The following is a 10,375-nucleotide window of genomic DNA, read 5'->3' on the forward strand; positions in this document are numbered from 1 at the left end:
ATGAAGGATGCCATCCACGGGAAGGATTAAGTGGGTATGGCCAATTACTGACGTCGACCAGTGGGGTGTGTAACACCCTAATGAACCCCAAAACCCAATTAGGAAAGACCATCATGATGTAAAACAGGGAAAAGTTATCCTGACAGGTACGACAACTTTGCTGATGATATGACACCAGAAAGTCGTGATAAACACCAACATTAAGCATTACAGAGTGTGTTTTGATAGAAAGGAAGAAGAAATAAAGGTCATATTTAGTTATTTGCCAAACATCTAAGTAATAATTGCAAATTAATACCATGAAAGTTAAGTCCAAAGAAATGTCGGTCAGAGATAACTTTTATGTGGAAGAGAGTTGTAAACGCAACGAAGAAATTCAATGCGTCTACAATACTCATTCACGGAAAAAGAAAGTCGCTTGCTAGCTATCGTGCTATCAAGTCATACGAAAGCAGCTCTTGCCATAGTTGAGCGAACTGAGCGCGACGAGATTGTTTTACTTTCAAGCGTCGTTGTTGCGGGACGTAGACGCACGGATTTTGTGAACTGATATTCAGACTAGAGACTTGAACCGAGATAGTATGCTGACTGTGTATACCGAGTTGTTGGACTTTATTAACGGGAGTAGACAATATTGGACTCAACATTCATATAAGTGAACTTATAGAAAGGAATGGACAAGTTTCAAAAGACTGTAACACACGTTTAGTCTCGAGTAGGAGACATTGACACGAATGCATGAAGAAGATACAATTACGCCGAGGGTTAAAGCTGTCGTAATTGTGACGATACTTGAAACTAACAGAACTGCCAGTGTTAATTAACCGTGTGTGCGTGTGGCGTGGTGTTTATAAAGTATTTAGCGAAAAGGAACAATAAAATTGTTCATCAAAAGCGGAAATTCAACGTGTCGCCTCCATCATTCTATGAATATTTGGTAACTGCTCATCAAAAGTTAATGAACAGTGACTATTTAACTTGGAAGCAAATTGTGGACAGTCAGTTGTGACAAGGAAGGTTTGGATGTACATAATATTACGACGCAAGGTAATAAAGACATTGTTAAAGAGTATCTGTGGATCTCGCGTCATATAGAGCGAACAATTTTACTCAGCAACGAACAAACAACGACCAATACGATCTGCAATTGAACTTTTTCCTCGCTTTTGGTGATGTGGACGATGCGCGTAAGGGAAGATTCGTCAATTACTGCACTAAAGTGTTAACCGGGTACATAATAATTCAACTTCAAATCATAAGAGACAATCAGGGTGCGCAGTTCGCATTAATAAAGAAACTGTGCGGACTCGCAATCAAACTTTAATCATTACGCGAGGAACGATTTCTTAAGAGCTTTTTCAGATCTTGTCTCTCGTTAACCGACGCAGACATCCATCATCGCGCATCGCGTATCGACTCCACGACTCCACCGACCGAGCTGTAGCAACAGCTCCACGGCGTCGACAACACCAGCACCGGAGAGGGGACATCACAGGTGGTACCATGTGGGAAAACAGGCTCTCCCAGTAAGGTGGCGTAAGCTGTCTCATTGAACGGAGATTCTGTTAAAAATACGTTTTTGTAGCCAAAAGAGTGGGGAATAGTACGGTATATTTGAATCATGAATAAAACTAACCTGCTTTCAGATAAAGTGTTATATTATTTGTTGACTGCCCCTTGTACATGGAACGCCATGGTGAATATACAGTATTTACAAAGAATATTTTAGAAGACATGTATTATATACTATTTTTTAACCAACTGAATCAGTGCAGTTTTCTACAGTCAGCTGTTCACTATACATAATCTCGTGGACATCAGATATACTGTAGGTGCTCGTTACTGTTTGTTAACTTTTCAGGTGCGTCGTCGAATTTGGTATCGATTCGACGCAGAGCTGGCAGTTGAAAGATGTTTACAAACTGCGCTGCAGTCGGTGTGACTCTGTGGAGAAGTACGCGTGTGACTAAGGCGCCAACCACTGCCGGTTCATCCGTCTGTGCGTCACTGGCGACTTGCCGCGGCGTGCCGGACACGCCAGCCGAACGACAGTCATCAAGGTCATCCCTTTTACGGCCCTCCATCGGGCTTATTATAGGCTGCTGTACGTAGCAATCGTTTCTATGTGCCGTTACCATTCAATGTTTCAAACTAAGAGCGCAGGAGTTCCTGTTACCACACCTTTCTCTCGTTTTCGGCGACCATGATGTGAACGGTACGTGAAAGCTTTCAAAAAGAAATTACCTGTCCACCGTTCAACTCGTAGAATAAAGTAGTAATAGCATTGGTACATACTAGCTGAGTATCCCGCCTGCGTATTCCAATCATCTGTTAATCTATCACCTCCTTTCCTCCCCCTCCATCTGCTCGTTCCCCCTGTCTCTGCCCACCTGATCCTCCTCCTCCCCCTCCCCCTCTCTGCCCATCTGCCCCAAACCTTCTCTGCGTCCATCACCTCTGTCTCTCCCTCATGTCCATCTCCTCTTCCCTCTCTAATTGTAATTTCATCTTCTTCTGCCCCCCTCTCTCTCTGTTCATCACCTCCTCCCTGTCTCTCTGTTAATCTCATCATCCCCCTGTCTCTGTCAATTTCCTCACTCCCCTCTCTCTGTCCATCTCCTCATCCCCCACTCAATGTCCATCTCCTTGTCCCTTTATTTCTGTCCATGTCCTCCTCCCTCTCTGGCAATCTCCTCAACTCCCCTCTCTGCCCATCTGCTCATCCCCCACTCAATGTCCATCTCCTCATGCCCCTTTCTCTGACCCTCATCCCCCACTCAATGTCCAACTCCTTGTCCCATTCTCTCTTTCCAACTCATCCTCTCTCTCTGTCAATGTTCTCATCCCCCTCTCTCTGTCCATCTGCTCATCCCTCATTCAATGTCCATATCCTTGTCCCCTTCTCTCTGTCCACCCCCTCTTCCCTCCCTGTCTCTGTCCATTCCTCATCCCTCTCTCTCTGTCAGTCTCCACATCTCTCACTATTCACCCCTTCATCCTCCACTTCCTCCTCCCTCCTATCTGTATCCCTCTCCTTTTTCCTTTCTTCTTCCATCTCCTCCTTTACACCTTCTGTCACCCTCACCAATCTATCACTTCATCTCCAACAGCTGGCTGGTGTTTCTTACATCCACGGTAATTCTTTCTGTATGATAGGTAATATGCGTACCAAGTTCGGTTGAAATCGAACCAGGGGTTTAGGAGGAGCGTTTTCTCGCAGTATTGCCACAGTACGCATATGTCACAAATATTTAACAAACTTCACATAAATTTATACACCTATTTTACCTGTATCTGTAGCGAATCTCACACTACGTTTTCGTTTTCATACAGCTCAATGCTTTTGGCGTTATACCTTCCCAAGAATGCGTCATACAACGACATAATTTTTCAGGTACATGCAGTGGTATATGTGAATGCTGTCTACAAATTTGTCGTGAATACAGTTTGCAGTAAAGAAGTAATAGAATGCCTGATGAGGCAGTTTTACTGCATGAACAGCGAAAATGTAGTAAGCGGTAAACTTTTTTCCTTTCATTTTCAGAGGGGGAGGGGAGGAGTTTTCAGCAGAAAAAGTTTTGAAATGGCTCAAAATCATGTGTAGAGTTTGTTGTAAACCACTAAGTGCCCTCATTCTCACATAATGGACGAATAAAGTCTGAGAATTTACGCGTCGTGAGCTACGTTTCTTTTTTACCCCCGCCCATTTGATAGGTGCGTGGTTCTTACCCCCACAGCGAATCTTTCCAGACAATATGTGATACGTGTACCAACTTCGGTTGAAATCGGTACAGTGGTTTGGGATGATACATGGAACATACGCTGAGGTGACAGAAATCATGGGATACCTTCTAATATCGTGCCAGACCGCCTTCTGCCCACAGTAGTGCAGTAACTCAACGTGGCAGAGACTCAACAAGTCGTTGGAAGTCCCTTGCAGAAATACTGAGCCATGCTACCCCTATAGCCGTCCATAATTTCGAAAGTGTTGGAGGTGGAGGGTTGCAAGCTTGCTACTTTCTTTTGTAATCAAGACTTTAATAAATATGACAAAGGTAATGTTAATCAGAACACAGGGAGGAGTTGTGATCTAAATAACAGTAGCTTCATACATTCTTAACACCACAAGACAAAAAAAAAATGGCTAAAGTAACGTCACACAAACATTTTTATTTGACAAAAGCTTTCACTAATATTGGGTGTATGGTCGACAAAGTGATCAGCTGGGGATCGACGTACGACATTGTAACCTCCCCACAAAAAATAATGTAATGAATATTATGGATAATGATTCTGAGCCAAGTGTAACCTCAGAACAAAATTGATTAAATAATAATATGATTCTAATTTTTGTGTAACCTCAGAACAAAATTGGTTCTCATTTATAACCTCCCTACAGAAATGCGTTCACATTTAATGTACCCACAAAATTCTTTTCTCATTTAATGTAAGCTCGAAACAGAAAAATTCCTAAACCTCGTAATAAAAAATAAATTCAGTAATCTGGTAGAATTTGGACGACAGCAGCGCTGCGTCATGGCCCTGTAAGATCATGCTGAATAAAAAAAAGGAAAAAAAATAAATAAAAATATTATATAAAATTTTTCCGGGACAGCTCTGTGCAATGCTGCCCGATAGATTTGTCATTTATGAAAGGAAGCAACTGATTTTTATTTTGCAACAATAGGAATGATCCTGGATTGAAGAAATTAGTAAATTCTTTAAATTGAAATGAAAGTTTTTTTTAAATTACTTTATATCACGAAGATTATTATTAGGACATTTTTAAAAGATTTACATGGCACTTTACATAACATTACTAGATATGCGCGAGGCTGCTTTTTACCTTATACAATAATACTCAGGCTCCGGCATCGCTGCAGCGCGACTGGCCCAGCTAACATGATACACCAGACCAGAGCAGACAGGCGACTGCTCGCTAGCAACAACTTACTGCTACTGCTACACAGTTCGTACTGCAGTCAACACTGCTCTTTGGTCTCAGATTCTCTTATAGCTTACATATCGCAGGCAGCACATACCTCTTACAACATTAACCAGAACACTAATCGCTTTATCTGACTTCATACACGTGAATCCGGGGTATGGCACAAAAACTACGCCACCATCATGCATCTATACTATTCCAAAAGGAAAAATGTGATTCGAAAGAACAGGGTGCAGAGAAACATATGTTGGAGCCTTGCGCCATAGCAGCGAATACTTTACCCTTCCGCTGGTCAGGGCGGCACACCACAATGCTTTCGGCGACTGAAATCGTAGAGGCCGGCCGGAGTGGCCGTGCGGCTCTAGGCGCTACAGTCTGGAGCCGAGCGACCGCTCCGGTCGCAGGTTCGAATCCTGCCTCGGGCATTGATGTGTGTGATGTTCTTAGGTTAGTTAGGTTTAATTAGTTCTAAGTTCTAGGCGACTGATGACCTCAGAAGTTAAGACGCATAGTGCTCAGAGCCATTTGAACCATTTTTGAAATCGTGGATGGCAGCAATCTGTTATTAATGGCGCGCGCCCGAAAAATGCAAGTATGCGGTCTTGCGTTCGGCTAATTCGGAACGCAGGTACTTCCCTATGAGCATCTCGAACGCCGGTGGATTCCAGAGTCCAGATGGACACGTTTGATGGTCTGGCAAACCAATCTGACTCCGTCCCACGACTATGCGTGACGGAATATGTCAAATGTTTAGACGGGACTCAAGACAAATAAGTACACCCACGCATTAGTCGTTGTGTTTGTGATGCTAGAAGCAGTACCTCTGACGGTTCAGAGGCACAGGCTTTAAGTGGCTCACTAGCAAAGGACATAAGTCTCACCGTTTAGGTAGAGATCTGCAATTCTTTACTAGCAAAGCGCCAGTTACAGGAGTGACTACTTCTCTTTCTCTCCACTTTCCTCGCCAGCTCGGTAGCAAAGCACATTTACATATAAGACTACTGCCACTTTAGCACAAGCCAATCACGAGCATTCGAAGATGTGAGACCGCTCCTTGCTCTCCATACACAGATTAGACCAATCAGGGACTTTCAAGTTAATTGGGAGAAAAGGAAAAAAAAAAAAAAGATTCAGCTTCACGGCCTCTTTCCCACGCATTTACGCCATGTATTTTGCTAACAACATGACCAGGACGGAACCACAGCCCTCTATAAAAAGATCGCTATCTCCCCTGTTGCCTGTCGCGCGGGATTAGCCGAGCGGTCTACGGCACTGCAGTCATGGACTGTGCGGCTGGTCCCGGCGGAGCTTCGAGTCCTCCCTCGGGCATGGGTGTGTGTCTTTGTCCTTAGGATAATTTCGGTTAAGTAGTGTGTAAGGTTAGGGACTGATGACCTTAGCAGTTAAGTCCCATACGATTTCACACACATTTGAACGTTTTTTCCCCCTGTTGCCTCCATTTCGAAGTTTCCAAAGAACGGCTATAAACTCGTTGAAAGCCTTGTGCCTTCACAAATCTGTTTTGTAACAGAGTTTGGACGTCTGGGCGCCAGTGACCTGCCCCATAGAAATTCGCAGAAAGCTCATAGTTGTGTCGTCGGTTTCTTGCCTAACAAGGGCCCATCCTCTGCTCTATTGCAGTGGCGTCTCCTTGGCGCTAGTCAGCCTACCTGGACGCCTCCGCCGACCAACCGGCGTCATCCGATGTTTCTGCACAATGAGATCGTAGCACTCGGCCGTCCGGAAATGTTTTCACCCAGGTTCCACAGAAAAAACGCTCCCCTCGGCCCTCAGCCACTGTACGCTTTTACTGCACTCGTTTAAATCAGCACCCTATTCCTTTGAACACAGGTAAAACTTACTGCTGTTCCTTCACTAGAGCACACAAGAAAGAGCATTAGTTACTGCCCAGCATTTCATCATGATGTATGAAGTCATATCATAATAAACATCATTTCCCTAAGAACATTAACCGGCATGACACCTAATCAGAAGTGAGAGTGCCCTGCATCCTCTCACAGCCTCCCTGTTCCTCTCAAATTTACTTTTGGAGAGTGTCACACTTAAAAGGTTAGTGTGACATGGAACAGAATAAATTGTGACACTTTAGATGGGTCATTATCAAAGAAATATATACACTCCTGGAAATGGAAAAAAGAACACATTGATACCGGTGTGTCAGACCCACCATACTTGCTCCGGACACTGCGAGAGGGCTGTACAAGCAATGATCACACGCACAGCACAGCGGACACACCAGGAACCGCGGTGTTGGCCGTCGAATGGCGCTAGCTGCGCAGCATTTGTGCACCGCCGCCGTCAGTGTCAGCCAGTTTGCCGTGGCATACGGAGCTCCATCGCAGTCTTTAACACTGGTAGCATGCCGCGACAGCGTGGACGTGAACCGTATGTGCAGTTGACGGACTTTGAGCGAGGGCGTATAGTGGGCATGTGGGAGGCCGGGTGGACGTACCGCCGAATTGCTCAACACGTGGGGCGTGAGGTCTCCACAGTACATCGATGTTGTCGCCAGTGGTCGGCGGAAGGTGCACGTGCCCGTCGACCTGGGACCGGACCGCAGCGACGCACGGATGCACGCCAAGACCGTAGGATCCTACGCAGTGCCGTAGGGGACCGCACCGCCACTTCTCAGCAAATTAGGGACACTGTTGCTCCTGGGGTATCGGCGAGGACCATTCGCAACCGTCTCCATGAAGCTGGGCTACGGTCCCGCACACCGTTAGGCCGTCTTCCGCTCACGCCCCAACATCGTGCAGCCCGCCTCCAGTGGTGTCGCGACAGGCGTGAATGGAGGGACGAATGGAGACGTGTCGTCTTCAGCGATGAGAGTCGCTTCTGCCTTGGTGCCAATGATGGTCGTATGCGTGTTTGGCGCCGTGCAGGTGAGCGCCACAATCAGGACTGCATACGACCGAGGCACACAGGGCCAACAGCCGGCATCATGGTGTGGGGAGCGATCTCCTATACTGGCCGTACACCACTGGTGATCGTCGAGGGGACACTGAATAGTGCACGGTACATCCAAACCGTCATCGAACCCATCGTTCTACCATTCCTAGACCGGCAAGGGAACTTGCTGTTCCAACAGGACAATGCACGTCCGCATGTATCCCGTGCCACCCAACGTGCTCTAGAAGGTGTAAGTCAACTACCCTGGCCAGCAAGATCTCCGGATCTGTCCCCCAATGAGCATGTTTGGGACTGGATGAAGCGTCGTCTCACGCGGTCTGCACGTCTAGCACGAACGCTGGTCCAACTGAGGCGCCAGGTGGAAATGGCATGGCAAGCCGTTCCACAGGACTACATCCAGCATCTCTACGATCGTCTCCATGGGAGAATAGCAGCCTGCATTGCTGCGAAAGGTGGATATACACTGTACTAGTGCCGACATTGTGCATGCTCTGTTGCCTGTGTCTATGTGCCTGTGGTTCTGTCAGTGTGATCATGTGATGTATCTGACCCCAGGAATGTGTCAATAAAGTTTCCCCTTCCTGAGACAATGAATTCACGGTGTTCTTATTTCAATTTCCAGGAGTGTATGAATCAATTTTTGTTCACCATAAACCGCAGCATAATTTATACCCTGTCTTTACCATATTCAACCAGGGATCATCCATACACTCTCCGCTGCTTGCCTACAGAATTAAAGTGAGAAATAAAAATGTGATCGATGTACCATTGGGTCATATTCTTGAAGACCCAGACTTAACTGACAATTACTAAACTCTTACAGGGTCATGCATACATTTATCTATTCATTCATCCTGAAATTAGGGCCAGAGAACGTTATTCCCTAACCAGAATATAATATTATTGTCATGCAGATTCTCTTTTCCAAGGAAAATTACAACCCCTGCTCAGTTATACACATGGCTACATTTATTCCTTGATAGAACATCGATCACAAACACTCTCACTTTTACCCAATATAAAAGATTCCTAGTTTTCTTCTTACATGTGTATATGTTTAGCTTATTTCTCTAAAATGTGTCAGTCTGTTCCTTAAGTACAAAGATATGTGTGAACACAACAAAAGAACATAGGATTGATATAAAACAAGTGAATCTCTTCACAAAACGAAAAAATAATACATGAGTTCACTAAGAGAAAATAAAAATTGATGAGAAAACACAGAAAATAAATGTTATCTTGTAAAATGAAAACAGCCAGGCACGTATAAAACATATGTAAAACAAACATAAATAAAATAAATTAATGAAAACAACAAATGCCTACTACAGCTCCCTTCTCAAAGTTATATTGGGAGTCCGATTTTTAAATTTACAGTTGTGACACGAATAAACACGGCACTACACATGTCATGTAACAGGTTAGATGTGGCAGCTATGTGGGATGAGGTTGCGAAGATGGGTTACCCTTTTTTCTGGGCAGGTACTGTACAGGCAGCACCCTCAGTGTGGCAGGACCTTGTCTATCAGCAGCAAACAGTGGCGTCTCGATTGCCGACCATCTTGGATGACGTGGTAGTTGGCAATGCACTGCTGCTGTCGAACATGATCATGGGATTACCCGGGAAGCATATGGATACTTGTTTGAGGTGAGTCACCTCCTGCCAGTTGCATCGATACATATCTGCAGACATGAAAGTACCTCCATTCGGCGATCCACAGGCAGCCGAGTCCTGATGGCCTGCATTCATCTTTCCATTCAGCGGTCGGTCCCTCAGGACCTCGGAGTGGGGAGTGGCGGCGAAAGTGCTCGCATGAGGCAAGGCACCAGCCCTTTGTTGACAGCTCAAGGGCGAGGGGGCTCGTCCACACCTGCCTCCATTCACGTAGTCCTATGACGTCATGTCGACCAGCTGCCCTGCGGTAACTATGTCGGCCACCATCCCCTGCTCACAGGGCTGGCGAACGGCCTTAACAATCTTGTCTGCTTGGCGGTGCGTCTGCCCAGCTGCTACAGCCGCTCCGGTGTCAGCGACCTCTCCAACTGCCTGATACATCGCCATCAGCTCAGCCACCCATAGTCTGCACAACGCTTACATGGAGACTTAGTGCTATGTTTTTACAAATATGTTTACAGCATAAATACAGTCAATTATAATGAAATTGCAAAGGATTGCTTTACATGATTATTCCAAGAATAAAAAAAATAAAATGGTTTACATATTTACATAGCTCTTTAACAAAAATATAATCTTATCCTATTCCACAAATATTTTGCCGGCCGGTGTGGCCGTGCGGTTCTAGGCGCTGCAGTCTGGAACCCGGCTCCCAAATGCTGTGGTCTAATTTACTAATGTCCTCTCTTCCATAACTTGCTGGAATATTACTACTCCAAGATCTGGTTTCGCTGCATCAGTCCACATGCAAAAATCCTCTGTTAAGTCAGGGTAAGCTAGGATAGCTGCCTCCACAAGGGCCTGTTTAAGCGAATTGAATT

This window comes from Schistocerca cancellata, chromosome 6, assembly GCF_023864275.1.
Source record: "Schistocerca cancellata isolate TAMUIC-IGC-003103 chromosome 6, iqSchCanc2.1, whole genome shotgun sequence".
Classification (NCBI taxonomy): domain Eukaryota; kingdom Metazoa; phylum Arthropoda; class Insecta; order Orthoptera; family Acrididae; genus Schistocerca; species Schistocerca cancellata.